The 19,834-nt window shown below is 38.7% G+C and overlaps 1 long non-coding RNA gene across 1 annotated transcript in view; it reads left to right on the forward strand.

Moving 5' to 3' along the window:
* The window catches only part of LOC136885718 (uncharacterized), a 54,127-nt gene that overhangs the window by 14,347 nt on the left and 19,946 nt on the right, over positions 1–19,834 (forward strand). The window contains exon 2 of the long non-coding RNA XR_010861595.2: positions 14,622–14,679. This is a non-coding gene — a long non-coding RNA (uncharacterized lncRNA). The remainder of the gene's footprint in view (positions 1–14,621; positions 14,680–19,834) is intronic.

A 19,834-nucleotide genomic window follows, 5' to 3' on the forward strand; every position in this document is an offset into this window, starting at 1 on the left:
TGTCTTCTGCACGCAACATATGTCCATACCAACGCAGACGGTTTTCCTGCATTTTCTTCTGAATCGGTGCGACAACAAAACATTTCCTAATATTGTCATTTGAAATATGATCCAGTCTAGTGATGCCAACTATCCATCTAAGCATGTTTGTCTTTATAACGCTTAGTCGATGTTCTATCTCCTTCGTAGCAGGCCAACACTCAGTGCCGTAGAGAGTGACGGGACGGATAACAGTCCGTTAGAGCTTGGATTTCAGATGGTCCTTCATCCGACGGTCGCAGGTGACACCCATTGTCATTCGCCACTTCAGCCAGGTTGCGTGTATCCTTGTGTTGACCTCATCAGTAAGTCTGCTGTCATCAGAGAGTGTGGAGCCAAGATATTTCAATTTCTCTACTCGTGGTAGATCTTCATCATCAACGTGGATGGTTCCAACTTCTCGAGGATCTAATGTCATGAACTCTGTCTTCTTTTTGTTGAGGCGCAGGTCGTATTGCTCTAGTCGGTTGTTCCACTCTTCTGTTTGGCGCTGGAGATCAGACTTATTCTCAGCAGCCAACAAGTCTCATATAACTTATGCCATCTAACTAACACGCTCTCTCCTTTAGTTCATTAATTTAATTTCATCTAATTTTATTCAAGTTAACTTCATGGACACCGCAATGAATTGCAAATTTTATACCAGACACAATATATCTGTTTTAACCACCTCTTCATGTGCCATCCTGACAGTGTCCAACAACATTTCAGCACGATTTTAACAAGCACTATGAGAGCATTTCATTTTATTACGCTGATTGATGTTGAAACACCACCTAGCAGTTCTGCATCAGCTGGTGGTTATTCACAGCGGCGTCCAGTGACTTGCATACAGCTATCACCACTCAAGTGTCTGGCTCCATGGCTAAATGGTTAGCGTGCTGGCCTTTGGTCACAGGGGTCCCGGATTCAATTCCCGGCAAGGACGGGAATTTTAATCATAATTGGTTAATTTTGCTGGCATGGGGACTGGGTGTATGTGTCGTCTTCATCATCATTTCATCCTCATCACGACACGCAGGTCGCCTACGGGTGTCAAATTGAAAGACCTGCATCTGGCGAGCCGAACTTGTCCTTGGACACTCCCAGGACTACAAGCCGTACGCCATTTCATTTATTACCACTCAAGTAGATTTGGTGATTGACTACGGGATCAACATTTACCAGTTCCCGTTTTACAATTGAAATTGTAATGATTAGCAGTGATAGAACCAACAGTTCTATGAATATTAGTGCATGTAAGAGTCTTGATGATGAGCATACTCAAGATGCTAGGAATTTAGAGCCTAATTTATTTTCAAATTTACTCATAATTTCATCCGTTTTTAATGTCAATTGTATATTTGTTCATTTTTTTAATGTCAATTGTATATATGTACATTTGTTTAGTTATTAGATGTTTTACATTAAGGCTGAAGATGGCCAGCCCAGGCCGAAACTAATCCCTAGTTAATGTAATTCAAAATATTGCATATTATAGTATTGAAAGGTGGACCATTATGACATTTAATAATTATTATTGTGATTACAATTCAATATGGATCAGAACTATGAAGTTTATATCCTATGATTCTCAACAATTGATGAAATCAAATTAAGGTTCCCATCTGAGTTTTGATTGAGAATTTAGTTGTACTATTGTTCCGTCTTGAGTACTACACCTCTTACGTCATTTTTCTTTATTGATCTGATTTTGTCCTACCTTAATTGTTCTAAGAATGGCAAGTAGGTTGGTCTTTAAGAAGAAATGGAAAACATTAAGAACTTTCAGAGGGGTTGGTAGTTTAGACATTCCTAGAAATATGAGAACATATGTCTGATATTAGTGTAAAACTCTTGTACGTGGATTATTTATCATATTGCCAGGCCGAGTGCACGGTGAGGCACTGGCCTTCTGTCTCCAACTTGGCAGGTTTGATCCTGGTTCAGTCCAGTGGTATTTGAAGGTGGTAAAATACGTCATCCTTATGTCAGTAAATTTTACTGGGATGTAAAAGAACTCACACGGGATTGTACAAATCGTTGTGTATGATTCACACTATTCGTTCAGATGCTGACTTTTGTTTCCCCATTTGTAATCACTATATTATTTGTGTTTTATTCAATATTAAATACTTTCTCTTTTGCGACATCTTCACAGCGATGCTTGTCTTGACTATTTAACAGGAAGACTCTATGGGAATGCTTAAGAAAGAAAAATGTACCCAAAGGGCTTATCCAGAAAGTTAAAATGCTTTACGAAGACTGCTGCAGTTGCGTACAGATAGGAAACGGTAATTCTGATTGGTTCCAAACCACTAAAGGAGTGCAACAAGGCAGTACCCTTCATCACTGTCATGGATGAAGTCATGAAAGAAATTAAGCAGAAGAACAATATGGACATCAATCCATTTGCAGATGATGTAGTAATTTGGGGAAATACAGAGAAGGAAGTCCAAGAGAGGCTGAACACCTGAAATGAACATTTGAAAGCACACGGATTAACAATAAATAAATCGAAAACTGTTTCTATGTCTGTTAACAGGCAGAAGAAGAAGAAAGGAAAAATAATGCTGGAAGGTACATAGCTGGAAACAGTAGACCAATATAAATATCTTGGGTGCATCATTTCAAGTGATAACAGAATACAGCATGAGATTAACAACCGCATTAAAAAATCAGCTCAGTTTTACCATCAAGTTCGGAACCTCCTCTGGAACGAACAAGTTCCCTTAAGATCAAAGCAGATTCTATTCCAATCATACTTCACCCCCATAATAACATATGGTCTAGAAACCTGCACAACAACCCAACAAGTGGACAGCAAACTACAAGCCGCAGAAATGAAGTTCCTACGAATTATGGTACAGAAGACAAAAAGGGACAGGGTAAGGAATGAAAGAATAAGGGAAGAAGCTGGTATGTACCCATCCCTGAATGAGAAAGTAACAAGGACCCGTTTGAAATGGTTTGGTCATGTCAAACGAATGGACGACAGAAAGACAGCAAAACAATGGCTACACACAGTCGTGGCCGGAAAACGACCGGTAGGAAGACCTAGGAAGAGATGGCTGGACCAAGTGAAAGAGGACATAGGAACAAGAGGAGTCGGCTGGGATGTCGTCTTGAGAGAAGAGTGGTACATGGACAGACAGAAGTGGAGAGAGCTCGTAAGCCACACCCGGGCAACTGGAGTGGAAAACTGATGATGATGATGATGATGACAAACAAGAGTGTGAAAATAAGCTTTGCATTGTTGTCAGCAACCCTAAAATGCATAACAAAGAAAAATAAACATTGGACGTTATACCAATACATGTATCTTCTTCTTTCCTGGCCGAATTATGCATCCATAATACGGGCACTCCCGAGCTCACTCAGGGTGGGCTTATCCGACTCGGAGAGAGTATGTCCGACGTTCTTGTACCAGATCTAATGGCAGCCTCAGCAGTTTGTTTCCATGTTGCCTTAGGACGCCCTCTTCCTCTCTTCTGCTCTTCGATTGTTCATTACTTGTAATAACTTACATGCTGCTGAGATTTAAAAAATCTACGTACAAACAGACCCCATCATGACATACGCCTTAGACGTTATCTGGGAAAACCTATCCAAGGATAATCTAGCAACTGTAGAAAGAGTGAAGGCCATGTATCTTAAAAAAGTTATCTGCCTGGCAAATGGATAGATTTTTACCAGACGACATGATTACGCCAGAATGGATGAATTCTAACTACAAACTGCGGCATACCATAACGCGCTTCTTATTAAATGTTCATAAAACCATTGAAAAGGACAGGCAAAACAATATGACTACGACAGGCTTATCAAGACAAGTTATCTGACCTGCAGAGCAGCACATGTCCTCTGGTTATTATTATTATTAATTTTCATTTTAATTTCCCATTGTCCAGCTCCTGCCAGGTCAGGGTGTTGATGGTATACCATCGCTCACTTTTAGGCTATTGTTACAATGGGGTCGCCACCCCCAAAGGTATTTTATAGTTAGCAATTATTCAGGCCGCCCCTTACATGGGGAACACGCACTGCTGTACTTGTACTTCTGAGTTGCCTTTTGTGCAGTCTCCATTGTTCTGAACTCCATTTTCTCCACTGTAGATTGCATTGAGGTCCTCACTCATAACCCTGAGCTGGGACCCTTACCAGGAGACACACACCAGGGCTTACATAGGCAGGGATGCCTCCAGAGAGGGTCTCTACCTGCTACCTCTGTTACTACGAGGGCCATCCGGAAAGTAGTACCCGTTAGTGCTGCATGAAGCGCTGACGACTCGGGTAGTCGCTGGGCAAGGTCAGACCCCATCAGTGGCTTGTCTGCCTGCTCTGTGCGAGGTTGCGTGATGTTAGCATTGCCTGTGTTGTGTCTGTGATCGTTTAAAATGTTTAAACAAATTGAGAACCCCACCAGTTGTGAAGTGAGGGCCGTGATTAAATTTCTTAATGCACGAAACGTTCGACCTTGTGATATTCATCGCCAATTAACAGAGGTGCATGGAGACAATGTGATGGACGAGTCATCTTGTTCGGTGCTGGTGTCGCAACTTCAACCTAGGGAGGAGGAATACACACGACGAGGAGCGTTCAAGGAGACCATCTGTCATTACAGACCAACTGCTGAGCGCGGTAGACGAATGCGTGAGGAACGATCGGCGCGTCACAATTGACGAACTCTGTGAATATTTTCCTAATGTGTCTCGAACAATTGTTCATGAAATTGTCAGAGACCATCTGCATTATTCAAAAATCTGTGCAAGGTGGGTCCGTTGCATGCTTACAGAGGAGCACAAAACCAAGCGTATGGCTGCAGCACTGACGTTTCTGGGACGTTATTCCGATGAAGGAGACTCTTTCCTGACTTGCATCATTACTAGGGATGAAACTGGGTTTGTTATGCATCACCTGAGAGTAAACGACAGTCAGTAGAGTGGCATCATGCTCATTCACCAATCAAACCAAAAAAATTCAAGACAGTTCTGTCCGCCAGGAAACTCATGGCAACCATTTTCTGGGATCGCCAAAGTGTACTGCTCATTGATTTTATGGCCCGTGGAGCCACAATTAATGCTAATGCGTATTGTGAAACATTAAAGAAATTACGGCGGGCAATACAAAATTGACGCCGAGGTCTATTGTCTGCAGGCGTCATTCTTCTTCATGACAATGCCAGGCCTCATGCAGCTGCGATAACACAACAACTTTTGCAGCAATTCAAGTGGGAAACCTTCGACCATCCCCCGTATAGCCCGGACTTGGCCCCTTCGGATTTTCATCTCTTTACGAAGCTTAAAGACTTTTTGGCGGGAAAAAGATTTGACAGCGATGAAGAACTTAAATGAGCCGTGACTACAATCTCAATACGCTGGCGACGGAAGCCTATGACGCTGGAATACAAAAACTCGTCCCACGTTCTGACAAATGCCTAAATTTTCTTGAAGATTATGTGGAGAAGTAGTGTAAAGTATGCTCTTTCCAATAAAAATGTATATATTTGTTAATATTTACTCCTGTGTCTTTATTGCGCAAACGGGTACCACTTTCCGGATGGCCTTCGTATTATTATCTTTAAAATTGTTTTGTAAACTATATAGAAGTTCTTAATTGACGTATTATGTTCACGATATGAACTGTGCACTTAATAACGAATTGAAACGATGCTCCTCACTATTGGTACTAAATAATAAAATAAGTACACTACAATTCTCAACTTAGGTGTATCCTAATTTTAATAATAATGTTATTGGATTTACGTCCCACTAACGACTTTTACGATTTTTTTAGGTGCCGGAATTTAGTCTGACAGTTGTTTTTTTACATGACAGTAAATCTGCCGACACAAGGCTAACATGTTTGAGCACCTTCAAATACCACCAAACTGAGAATCGAAGCTGCGAAGTTGGGCTCAGAAGGCCAGTGCCTCAACCGTCTGAGCCACTCAGCCTGGCGTATCCTAATTATCACAGGTTATTTGACACAGTAGGCGTGGAGTTATGGATGCGCTTGTGAATGGTCGGCTGTTGAGAGTGCTCTTGCATTATCGTAGTTATAAAGTGGTTAAAATGTATTGAAATAATTAAATTTTGTGTATGTGTGATCCATTTAGTGGTAATTATATATTGTTTAGTGCTTGTTGGTAGGAATTGGGAGTAGTGATATTTATTTGAATTTTATATCGAATAGTTCAGTTGGTGTTCAGTATATTACGTTTTCTAGGTTAAGAAGACTAGCTAGGTATACTTTGTTTTGAATTTCATGTTTAGGAAATAATTTAGATAATAATACGAAGGTAATCCCAAAAATAAGGTCTCCCATTTTTAATAAATACATAGACCTGTTTATTTCTACAATGGTTTACTTCAACTTACAGCTTGAACATTTAGCTATTTTTCTACATAATCACCATTTTGGTTGTTTATTTTTGTAGACGCTGTGACAGTTTCTGTATGCCTATGTTATACCAGCTCGCCGCCATGCTGTTCGGGAAGTGTGGTCTTCAGTCAGCATGCGTGGCACCCATCTTGCACACACCTTCCGGTATTTCAACTTTTCTGTTAAAGTTCTGTGAGCGGCGCTTCGGGAAACCTCAGGAACCAAAGTGCAGAGATCATCCAGGGTGATCCGCCGATCTTCACGCATGATTTGCTCAACCTTCACGACTGTCTCGACGGAAATTGATGGTCTCCTGTCAATTCGCGATGGATTTAAATCGGTTCAGTACCTTTTGTGTTCAAAAACAGAATAACTGTGCACACTCCACACTTGGCGGTAACATCCAACGGGAGCTCCATTCTCAACGGCTGCCAGGCCAAGAATGAGTGGCTCAGTGCGGCGTGCACATGTTTATATGCGAGCGCGGGGAAACACTCTTCACAATATTGTGACCAACAGCCACACGAACAGAGTTCTGTATTTATAACAAAAATATACCTTATTTGTGGGATTACCCTGGTAGGCCTACTAATAATAAACTGTATTTTGAAAGGTGTAAAACTCCTCTAAGCGACAATTTGGGGACGGTAATTGAAAAATTAAAAACCATAGCTGAAGAAATTGCTCCTGTTAAAAAACGAAAGAAACATGCTTGGTGGAATGTGGAGGGTGACACAGCGATTCAAAACAGGCACAAAGCATGGTTGAATGATCAACAAAAGAGAGCAGAAAAGTCCCGTGAAGAACTAAATAATGCTAGAAAACAAACAGCCAAAGAAATCAGAAGGGTTAAGAGAAATTATCACAAAGAATTATTAAACGCCATAGACGAAGCATTCATATAGCATAAGACGAGGGATTTTTATAAAACGTTTCAACAATACCAATCAAACTATACTCCACCAACACTTATGATGAGAAATACAAATGAAAAACTGGCACATAGTAACCAAGAGAATGCAGAAATTTTAGCTCAATACTTTCAAGAATTACTTAATAGCAAAGAACCAACACAATACCTAGAGTATGACCTTCATTCAAAAAATAAAACACCATTAGAAAAGGTTATACCACCAGATTACAATGAAGTGTTGAAAGCCATCGATTCACTTAAAAATTACAAAGCTTCAGGGGAGAATCAACTAACTGCAGAAATATGGAAGAATGCTAATACACAAACCATTCAGAATTTACATAAATACCTCATAGACATTTGGAATACTGAAAAAGTGCCCGAAGAGTGGAATATGGCGATAATACACCCTTTACATAAAAAAGGTGATAGATCAGATCCCAACAATTATCGGGGGATATCATTGCTGGATATCACTTACAACATTTTTTCAAAGTTATTATACATGATAATTCAAGAACAACTTGACTGTGAACTTGGAGAATACCAAGGAGGCTTTCGTCCAGGGAGAAGTTGTCCAGATCAAATTATCAGTTTAAAGTGGATTATGAAGCATCATAGGGTTAGAAACAAAAAGTTAGTTATCACTTTTGTTGATATTAAAAAGGCGTATGATAGTATCCATCGTGAGTCATTATTGAATAATACCAATTTAATGGTCCGTTATTGGACATTATAAATTTTCCATCTAACTCATTCTTGTTTGCCTGCGTTTCGCCCTCGTGTGCTAAGTTGGGCTCGTCAATTGGGACTTAGCACACCTCCCAAGACGCAAGGCTAGTGCATACCGTAGAGGTCACTGCATAGGCTACTTGAAGCCACCAGCAGTGCCAATGCACTATGAGAGCTATGTCTCATTTCCAAAAATTGATGCCTGCCTGGCCATCATTATTGAATATCCTAAAAGAATTTGGTTTACATCCAAAATTTATTCGCCTTATTGGAATTACCCTTAAGAACACTAAATCTAAAGTCAGATTTAGAAATGAACTCTCAAAGCCATTTGACATTAATACTGGACTTCGGCAGGGAGATGGACTCTCACCATTATTGTTTAATTGTGTGTTGGAAAAAATTATGCGGGAATGGAATAAGATGTGTCAACCTAACATCAAGATTGGCAGAAAAATAAGACTCAGTTGTTTAGCATTTGCTGATGATCTTGCACTACTTGCTAATGATATGGAAAGCTAAATTGCAAATAGAAGAACTTGATAACATAGCAAGAAAAGTTGGATTGCAAATTTCATATGAAAAAGCAGAAAATATGCCAACCTTCCCTGTTACAGCACCAACCATTACCTTAGCCAATACCAAACAAATTAAAATTGTGAATAAGTTTAAATATTTTGGTGAAATTATAACTTGGAACTCCAATGAAAAATCATCAATAGAAAGCAGAACATTTAAGTTAAAAAAAGGACAACGAATTACATGGCCAACCTACAAGAAAAAATCTCTTTCAATAAATGCTAAACTTGAATTTTATTGTTCCGTCATTAAACCTGAAGCGACTTATGCTTGTGAAACACTATTTAAATTGAACACCAAAGCAATAACTGATACACTGCAAAAGGTTGACAGAAGGATACTCAGAACAATCATTAGTCTAGTGAGTTACTTACAGGTTTACACAACAAAAGTATCATCTACAAATCTGGCCCAGAACTTGATATTGTTAAACTTTTCATTATTGTCAATGGCAATATACCAGAGGCCAGTGATCCCACAGACAAGCCATTTTGTTTATACACTATGTTGTCAAATGTAAAATAATTATTATCTATTAACAGTTTCAAAACAGACATAAAATCAGAGATTTCAAGTTTGCTTAAATGACTATTGGAATTTAGATTATTTTCAATAATTAAAAAAAACGTGCTCGTTTTCATGCTCGGGTACATGTTAGTAATATCGAAAGAGTGCAACGTATGGTATGGTATGGTTGCAGGTCAAATCCGTCTATTGTCGCGGCCACCAAATTAGGCGGGTGAGGAAAACTGCGCTGTCGTCAGATATGGGAACAGCAAAGCGACAGATGGTCGAGAGTCGCTTATCTCCGAGCATGGATTGGCAACGCAGATCGTGCAGTGCTGTCCTAGTTGAAGCCCATCCGCTCCAGGCCACCTTATCCGAGTCATTCCCTGTCATGCAACTGTTGAGCTCGCATCGTAAGTGCAGTTAAAATGGATAGTGAATGTGAATTGATTTGGGCTCAAGTCAAGAGAGAAGTGGCAGAGAGGACCAAGACATTCAAAATAAAGGACGTAGAAAAATTCACGTCAGAAGCCATCGACCGTGTGACTGCTGCAAATTGGGAAAAGTGCTTCAATCGCGCAGAAAATCTTCAAACAGATGATTGGGCCAAGGAAATAGTACGGGACGAAAGAATGGAGCCATTCATCATCAGTGTAAATGACGACTTGACAGATAGTGAGATGTGTGATGACAGTGACTAAGAAATCTTAGACTGCCTTGAAGCTAGAAACCGATTCTTAATTCATTGTAAATTAATGTTAACCTATTCTTTAAAGTAGTTCATTTTCCATATTACTCAGTACAACATACAGTATTCAAATATTTAAAGTTATAATGTAATAAAACTGATATGGATTAATATGTAATCCGAAAGTATTTACAGCGTCCTGCAGCCTGTGCTGGCGCGCGTGCCCCGAACTGCCTCAGCCAGCGACATTTACATTTACATATTCGTGACGTAACAGATCGTATTGGAAGGCTCCTTGAACGTCACGATGTTAAGACCATTTTTCAGCCGACCCGGCAGCTACGAAACATGTTACGTTCTGCCAAAGATCCACGTGACCCTCTAACATCTACTGGGGTCTGTAGGATACCGTGCAGTTGTGGAGCTGTTTATATTGGCACGACTGGCAGAAGTGTCAATACTCGCCTGACGGAGTATAAAAGGAACTGTCGCTTGGGGCAATACGACAAATCAGCAGTAGCGGAGCATGCACTGCTTGACGGAAATCATGAGATCCGTTACGAGGATACTGACATACTGGCCACAACATGCCATTTTCACGCACGTCTCTACAGAGAAGCAGTCGAAATACACAAACATCCGGATAACTTTAATAGAAAGGAGGAAGGACTGAAACTCAGCAAGTCCTGGTACACCCCTTTATATAACGTACGGCCGAAACTAACTAAGATCAGGGACATCGCAGTCAACCAACCAGAGGATCCATTGCCCGGCACGACCCAATCGGAGGTCGTGCACTCCGAGATCCAATCAGACGGCAGACTGCTCGGCGCGACCCAGTCAGAGGTCGTGCTTTCAGATATTCAACGAGATGTCGGATTGCACGGCGCGAACCAATTGGAGGCCGCACACTCACATATAAATACAGCTGCTTCCCAAACAACTTTCGCAGTCGCCAGCGGGATACAGGAGAGTGTATCGACACGACGCCACAGAAGATGACTACCGCAGCAGTAGTCGAAACGTTTGGAAGAAACGAGAGGAGTGGACCACGGCATAATAGCCTGGAAAATTTTTACTATATAGGTAGGGAATCTGCCACCTGGGCGACTGCCCTAAATGCAGATCAGTAGTGATTGATTGATTGATTGATTGATTGATTGATTGATTGATTGATTGATTCTTAGACAGGTTATTATTTCCTTTTCTACGTACATGCTAAGAGAAATTAAAACTGCCCTTAATTGCTGAAAAATCAAAAATGAATCAGTGTAAATATAGGGGAAGACATCTAAAACAGTGACTCAACAATTTGTGTTGAAACTATGCCTGAGACTTGAACTACAAATGTAGAATTATATGAATCAGTTGATTTACTGAACTGAATGGAAATAGAGGAATATTTTTTTCGACAAGCAGCAATAATCACTTACAACGGAGGGCCACTAACCAATGGAATAATACCTATGTATTAGTGAAAATGAATAACAGACTTACTGTCCAGAGACTGCTTGTTCAAAAGTCGTGTCATGTTTTCAATATATACTATGAACTGGATCATTTCCATTGCAGATAACATAGAATACCTCAGCTGATATGAACAGCACACAGCTATGCGTAATATAACACTTATCTCCCTAATACAGTATATCATTGACAACAACAATAATATCAAGTTATGATGAAGGTTAACTCATAAATGGAATAATATTAATCTGCACAACCAGTTTATTATATAGGAGACAAGAGATTACATCTGAAGACAGCAATTTTAATTATGTGTCAATAATATGTTACCAGAACACTGCCACATGTTAAATAGTTTATCCAGAAATAGTGTTTTATTGAAACTTATGTTTTTAAGACTTAATTTCCACTGAAGATGATTCTGAAATGGGTTGAAACATGTAAATATATCATCTTTATAGATGTATATATATTATGATGTATTGAATAGGAGGATATTTTACATTTAAATTGTTGTAATTGAAAAACCATCATTACGGAATGAAATTTATACCTGTAGTGTATCAGCCCAAAAGTGCAAACTCCCACTTCTTGCTTCTCCCTGGTTTTCCTCTTTGCTTCTTGTAGCAAGCCTCTGTGTCTCAGCGTGTGCCCCATCAAGGCAAGTCATCTTTCACAAAGTTGCCCAAGCAGTGCTCTTCCTTCACCAACTCGATTGAGCATCTACACATTTATGACTCATTGTGTCTAAGGAATCTTAAGCACACGTCTCCACTACTACATTTGAAGTGCCTGAATATGACTAGTCAAGCTAGCATTCAGCGTCCATGTTTCTCCACAGTATAACCCCAGCAACGAAACAAATATTGTAAGAAATAGTTTCCCCAGCTCTAGGCTCAACGTTGCTCTTACTGTTCCAAGCTGCACCTTGACATCTTTGTGACAGTAGCCATCCTCAGATATTACTCTTCCCAAGTATTTAAAGAAATATACCTTTTTGAGTGCCATACCATGAATGGAACTGTTGACATCTTTCCTTGATTTCCTTGAATTAATTTAATTAAGTAACTAACTTAAGCAATTGAAATCTCTGACCAGGAATCGAATCCAGAGCACTCTGAATTGAAGGACGGTACGTGATCAATCAGCCAGGGAGCTGTACAATGCTAGTGGTATTGCATTCATTATTTAAAGAAATTGTTTCTTTCGCGATAGGTGTGATGGAAGTGCTACGCAAAATATCGTGTCTAGACCCTACAGGAATGTATTTCCTCAAACAAAAGCTTAAGTTATAGTTGTAGCCATGATCCTTTCTACAGGATATTTTGTAGGTATTCCTATGAACCAGCAGTAGTGGCGATTGGGAATTAAAAGTCATCATCATCTTCATTTCCCGTTTCTAGTTTCGCGGGTCGGGTTGTGAATCAAGGACCTCCATCGCTGCGTGTCTCTCCACCACTCTTCTCCTTTTTTTAAGTACATCTTCTGGTTTTCCTCCCCTCTTCTCTATGCACTCCCACACTGAATCTGTCCATCTCTTTTGGGGTCTTCCTCCGGGTCTCTTTCCTATTAACTTCTCTGAAAAAATGTTTTTTTGGCACTCTCTCTTCTCCCATTCTCATCATGCACCCATACCACTTTAGCTTTGTTGTTTCTATCCTGTCTTGAAGTTTCAAGATTCCTGTCCTTTTCCTTATCTCTTCATTTCTAATTCTATCCTTTCTGGTCTTGCCCTCGATACCTCTTACGAATTTCATCTCCGCTGCCTGTATTCTACTCTCGTTTTGTTGTAGTCCACGATCCAGCTGCATAGGTTAGTATGGGTTCATAATAGGTTGTATATAATACTTTCTTACCTTCATTCGGGACATCTCGGTTCCACAAAATACGCCTTACACTCTGGTAGGAGCTGTTTGCTTGTTGTATTCTTTTCCCAGTTTCCTCGGTTATCTTTCCATCTTCTGTGATCACACTTCCCAAGTACTTGAAACTTTTAACCACTTCCAGAATTTTACCATTCAGTTCTATCTTTCCTCTTCTTTCCTTCCTTCCTCTTGTCATCACTATTGTTTTACTTTTCTCTGTGCTTACTTTCATCTCAAATTTGTCTGTCTCTTGATTCCATACATCTACTTGTTTTTGCACTTCGGTTTCATCCTCACCCCATATCACTATATCATCTGCAAACAAGATGGCTTTTGTTGTCTGTCTTCCCAATCTCTGTTTAATGTTCTTATGAATTTCATCCATGACTATGATGGATAGTTTGGGGGATAGTAACTTCCCTGTCGGAGACCACTTTCGACTTTGCGGGGGGGGGATATACAGAAACGAACAGTACCTGGGTTTGTGGAACATAGCGGACGGGGGTGGTGAGGAGGGCTTATATACATCAGAACTGAAAAATAAGCACTACAAAATGGTAACTTGTTTGATGCTCTCTGAGTGAATTTCTATGGAGAGGTAAAGATCGACTGTTTACCAACTTAAGTGTGGTGATAATAGTTTTTTTGAGACTTTGATTCAATACTATACAATACAACTTTCACCAAAAGAACACTATTATAGATTTATTACAATTAAGAAGAAGTACGACAAGATAATATAATTAAAATCATTTATTATTTGACTACACACTAAGAAAGTAACAGACTTTAAAAAGACTGCCAGCCTGACAAATGCGCGTGGCAAGCGGGAGAAACATACCTCAGTGTCGATGACCTAGGCAAAAAAAAAAAAAATACCCCTGCTACCCTTCCTCACAGCATATACGAAGCCTCCACTACTTGCTGTGGCACTATGCAAATCAGTTAGACGGGACAAACGACATTTTGTGCGTGTTTCAATTAATAATGTTGTTAATAATTAAAGAAAATAAAGGAAAGAATTAGCTGATATGACAACAGGGCTTGTTCAAATTGCTTTTTAAAAAAAATTGCTAGTTTCAGCCAGCTGAAATGCAATAAAACTGTAATGTTTACTCCAAAAAGTGCCTCGCCGCTACTGTGAAGCAGTGTCTTGTTGATTTGATATTCTTAATCGGTGAAATCAAAATAAGGTTCCCTGCTGAGTTTTGATTGAGAATCTAGTTGTACTGTTGTTCCGTCTTGCACGGTACGCCTCGTACATGATTTTTCTTTATTGATCTGTTGTTGTCCTAGCTTCATTGTTCTAAGAATGGCAAGCAGGCTGGGCTGGAAAACATTAAGAAATTTCAGAGTGGGTGGTACTTTAGACATTCGTAGAAATAAAAGAACATATGTCTGATAATAGTGTAAAGCTGTTGAACATTGATATCATATCTAATAACTCATATTTTTTGGGTTATTGTAGGTCAAGAAGTCTTCTCTCAGTTGCCAGCAGATTGGACTTGGAACCTCCAGATTCTTAGGTGAGTACTTGTAAACTGTATCTTATTAAACATTAAGAAAGAATAGGACAGTACTTTAGACTATCCTAGAAATAGAAGTACAGTCGAGACCGCTTATGACGACTCCAAAGGGACTTTTAATCGTTATATGCGATAGTCGCACAAACCTTTTTTTTTTGTTGCTAAAAATGTCATATCTTTAGGATTTAGGCTGCACACTTACATGGTTAATTAACGGAATAAAGTTAAAAATTCAAAAAACATAACTAAAATAAGAACTGTATTTGTGAAGCAGGACTGAGAGGAATTTTTCTTCTGATGTTTACACACTAACATACATTATGTCACCAAAATATAAAATAATAAATGACGAAAGAAGGGGTGACAATGTAAATTGATCAATAATGTTACACACACACAGAGAGAGAGAGTCTTGACTAATAAACAAGATGTCCTCTCTGTTCTTCCAGATTGTAGAAATCGTTGAGTGTAATGCACCCAATTCCCTCGCAGTGCTGATGTTATCTATATATATATATAAAATAACTTGTCCTGACTGACTAATTCATCATCGCCGAGCCAAAACTACTGGACATAAAGAAATGAAATTTTGGGGATACATTCATATTAAAATGTAGGTGCTCACTAAGGGAGGATTTTTGGATATTCCATCGCTAAGGGGGTGAAGAGGGTGAATATGTAAAATGAGGATGCCTATATCTCAAAAAAGTTTACAGATGTAAAAATTGGTGTTTAGAATCTCCTTTAAAAATAAAGAAACACGTATTTTTTTGTTTTAGGAAAATCCCATTAAACGGGGTGAAAAATGGGGGAAAACAGGTTAAACACCTTTTATGAGGAGACTTATATCTCAAAATCTGAAGATGTTACAGACATGAAAATTGAATTTTGGAATCTCCTTTGAAAATAAAGAAACACTTATGTTTGTGTTTTTGGATAATCCGATGAATAGGGGGTGAACAGGAGTGACAAACGGGGTGAATTTAAAAAAAGACTTTATCTGCAAATTGTCTCAGACACATAATATTTTACAGATTTGAAAAACTGATATTTGGAATTTCCTGTAAGAGTAAGGAAACATAAATATTTTTTCGGAAAATCCACTTGGGGAACTGAAAAAGAGGCTGAATTTTAAAATTAGCATATCTACAGTATATCTCAAAAACTTAACATGTTGCAGATGTGAAGATTCGTATGTGGAATCTCCTTTAAAAATAAGCAAAGACGTATTCTTTGGCTTTCGGAAAAGACCCTTAACGGGGCGGGTGAAAGGATTGAAAAATTAGTTGAATTATTTGTATGAGAATGTATATATACACAGCAAAAAATCTAAAGATGTTAGAAACGTGAACACTGGTATTTGGAATCAGCTTTAAAAATAAGGAAACACACATTTACGGGGGGGGGAAGCAACTTGGTAGAGGGGGGATGAAAACGGTGATGCATTCCTTTTACAAGGATTTATACATATCTCAAAAACTGAAGATGTTACAGAAGTGATATTTTGTATTTGGAAGCTCTTCTAAAGAAATGAGTACTTTTTGTTTTTGGAAAATTCACTTGAGTGGGAAGTATGAAAGGAAGTAAAAAAATGTAATACTTTTGCTGGAGAAACTTGTATCTCAAAACTGAAGGTTACAGATGCGGAAATAGGTATTTGGAATCTCCTTTAAAAATAAAGAAACGCGCATATTTCGGGTGGGGGGAAACCACCTTAACGGGCGGGGATGGAGTGATAAAGGAGCTGAATTCTTTTCATGAGGATACTTATATCTCAAAAACTGCAGATGTTACAGACAAGAAAATTTGCATTTGGAATTTTCTTTCAAAGTAAAGAAACACATAATATTTTGTGTTTGGAAAATCCACTTATGGGGGTGAATTAACTGAAAAATTAGTTGAATACTTTGTATGAGGATACTTATATCTAAAAAACTAAAGACGTTACAGATGTGAAAAATAGTATGTGGAATCTCCTTTAAAAATAAAGAAACATGAATTTTTTTGGGGGGGGGGGGGATCAACTTGGGGCGGGGGCGGTGAAAAAGAAGTTTATTTACTATTTATGAGGATACATATATCTCAAAACTGAAGATCGTACAGTCAGGATAATTGGCATTTGGAAGCTTCTTTATAAACAAAGAAACAATTTTGTTTGGTTTTCGGAAAAGCCAATTGAGGGGGGGGGGGGGGGGGGTGAAAGGAAGTGAAAAAATATAATTCTTTTTATGGAGAAACTTATATCTCAAAAACTTAAGGTTGCGCACAAGAAAATTTTTACTTGGAATCACCTTAAAAAATAAAGTAACACGCAATTTTGGAGGGGGGGTTGGGTAATCAACTTAACGGGCTGGGGTGAAAAAGGAGTTGAATTATTTTATGAGGATACTTATATCTTAAAACTGAAGATGTTAGAGGCATGAACATTTATATTTGGAAAGTCTTTCAAAGTAAAGAAACACATATTCTTTTGTCTATGGAAAATCCACTTAAGGGGGTGAATGAATTGTAAAATTAGTTGAATTCTTTGTGTAAGGATACATATATCTCAAAAAATTAAAAATGTTGTCCGGCTTCATGGCTAAATGGTTAGCGTGCTGGCCTTGGTCACAGGGGTCCCGGGTTCGATTCCCGGCAGGGTCGGGAATTGTAACCATCATTGGTTTATTTCCCTGGCACGGGCGCTGGGTGTATGTGCTGTCTTCATCATCATTTCATCCTCATCACGACCCGCAGGTCACCTACGGGTGCCAAATCAAAAGACTGCACCTGGCGAGCCGAACCCGTCCTGGGATCTACCGGTACTAAAAGCCATACGCCATTTCATTTCAACTAAAAATGTTAAAGGCGTGAACATTGGTATTTGGAATCTCATTTAAAAATAAAGAAACACGCACTTTTAGGGAGGGGGAATCAACTTAATGGGTAGGAAGGCGGGGGGGTGAAAAAGGAGTTGAATTACTTTCATGTGTATATTTATATCTCAAAAACTGAAGAAGTTACAGATGTTAAAATTAGTATTTGGAATATCCTTTACAAATAAAGAAATACACATTTTTAAAAAAAAAAATTCGGAAAGTGGACGTAAGGGGTGTGGGGTTGAAAATAAGTAAATAAAGAGTTGAAATACATTTATGAGGATACTTTATCTTAAAAACTGAAGCTGTTACAGACATGAAAGTTGGTATTTTGAATTTCCTTCCAAAATAAAGAAACATGTTATTTTTGTTTTCGAAAAGTCCACTTAAAATGTATGTAGGAAAATATTTAATATTTATTTCCACCTATTCAGTACAATACAAGATGTTGGCATTTAAGTTAAAACATTTTTCAAATGTGAGACATGTTTTGCCTCTTACTGTGAGGCATCTTCAGTCACTGTCCGGCTCCATAGCTAAATGGTTAGCGTGGTGGCCTTTGGTCACAGGGGTCTCGGGTTCGATTCCCGGCAGGGTCGGGAATTTTAACCATCATTGGTTAATTTCACTGGCACTGGGGCTGGGTGTATGTGTCGTCTTCATCATCATTTCATCCTCATCACGACGCGCAGGTCACCTACGGGTGTCAAATCAAAAGACCTGCACCTGGCGAGCCGAGCGTGTCCTCGGACACTCCCGGCACTAAAAGCCATACGCCATTTCATTTCATCTTCAGTCACTATCAAAACCTTATTATTTTTGTCAGGCAACATTTCCAAAAAAATTTACAGTTATTATAAAAATGTTCATGAAATAACTAAAAATCTAATATAATGATAAACTCATGTGTAGTTCACTTGATGACTAGGATGTCATTAGATGGTACAGTAGCGTAGATGATGGCTTGAAGCCTTAGTCAATGTTAATTTAACATTGAATAGGTGGAAATAAATATTAAATATTTTCCTATATACATTTTACGACACTTTCAATACAGACAAAAATGATTTTCATCACTTGTAAGTCCACTTAAGGCGGGAGAGGGGTGGAAAGAAGTGAGGAAGAAGTTGAATAATTCGTATGAGTATACATTTATCTCAAAAACTGAAGGTTTTACAGACGTACCGGCATGAAAACTGGTATTTGAATATCCTTTAAAAATAATGAAACACTTTTTTTTTTCTTTCGGAAAATCCAATTGAGGGGCTGAAAAGAATTGGAAAAGTGCGTGAATTTTTAAAATGAGTACCGGTATATCTACATTATATATCGTCCAGCTCCATAGCTAAATGGTTAGCGTGCTGGCCTTTGGTCACAGGGGTCCCAGGTTCGGTTCCCGGCAGGGTCGGGAATTTTAACCATCATTGGTTAATTTTCCTGGCACGGGGGCTGGGTGTATGTGTTGTCTTCATCATCATTTCATCTTCATCACGACACGCAGGTCACCTACGGGTGCCAAATCAAAAGACCTGCTCGCGAACCCATCCTGGAATCTCCCAGCATTAAAAGCCATACGCCATTTCATTTTACATTACATGTCAAAAACTTAACATGCTAGAGACAAGAAACTTAGTATTTGGGAAGTCCTTTAAAAATACAGGAACCTGTACCTCTTTTTTTTTTTTTGGAGAGGACACTTTACAGGGGGTGAAAAGTAGTTGAATTGTTTTTTTATGAGGATACCCATATCTTAAAAACTGAAAATGTTACAGACGTGAAAATTTATATTTGGAATCTCCTTTAAAAATAAAGAAACGCGTACTTTTGTTTTCGGGAAATACACTTAGATGGGGGTAGGAGAAGGACTGATCAAGGAGATGAATTCTTTTTATGGGGATACTTACGTATATCTCAGATTATATATATATATCTATAATAACGAAGTATAATATATACATATTTCTCATTCACACATTCTTTCTTTCCCTGAATCATTCTTCCTACTGTTCACATACATTTTCTTACCACACGTGCTTCCTAACATAACATTTAACTCTATTCACATTTTTACATTTAATATATATATTTCAAATTACAGATGTGGGAATAGGTATTTGGAATCTCCTTTAAAAATATAGAAACATGTATTTATTTTTTGATTTGAGAGAAGACTGTTTCTCGCATGTACAGTTCTATGTCGCATGGTCGTCTTAGCCCCGAAAGGTAATACCACAAACATGGTTTACAAAGAATTTCTGGGGTAAATGAAACTCAATTTTAGGGTGAGTTTTTATACT

The sequence above is a fragment of the Anabrus simplex genome, chromosome 14 (genome assembly GCF_040414725.1).
Source record: "Anabrus simplex isolate iqAnaSimp1 chromosome 14, ASM4041472v1, whole genome shotgun sequence".
Classification (NCBI taxonomy): Eukaryota; Metazoa; Arthropoda; class Insecta; order Orthoptera; family Tettigoniidae; genus Anabrus; species Anabrus simplex.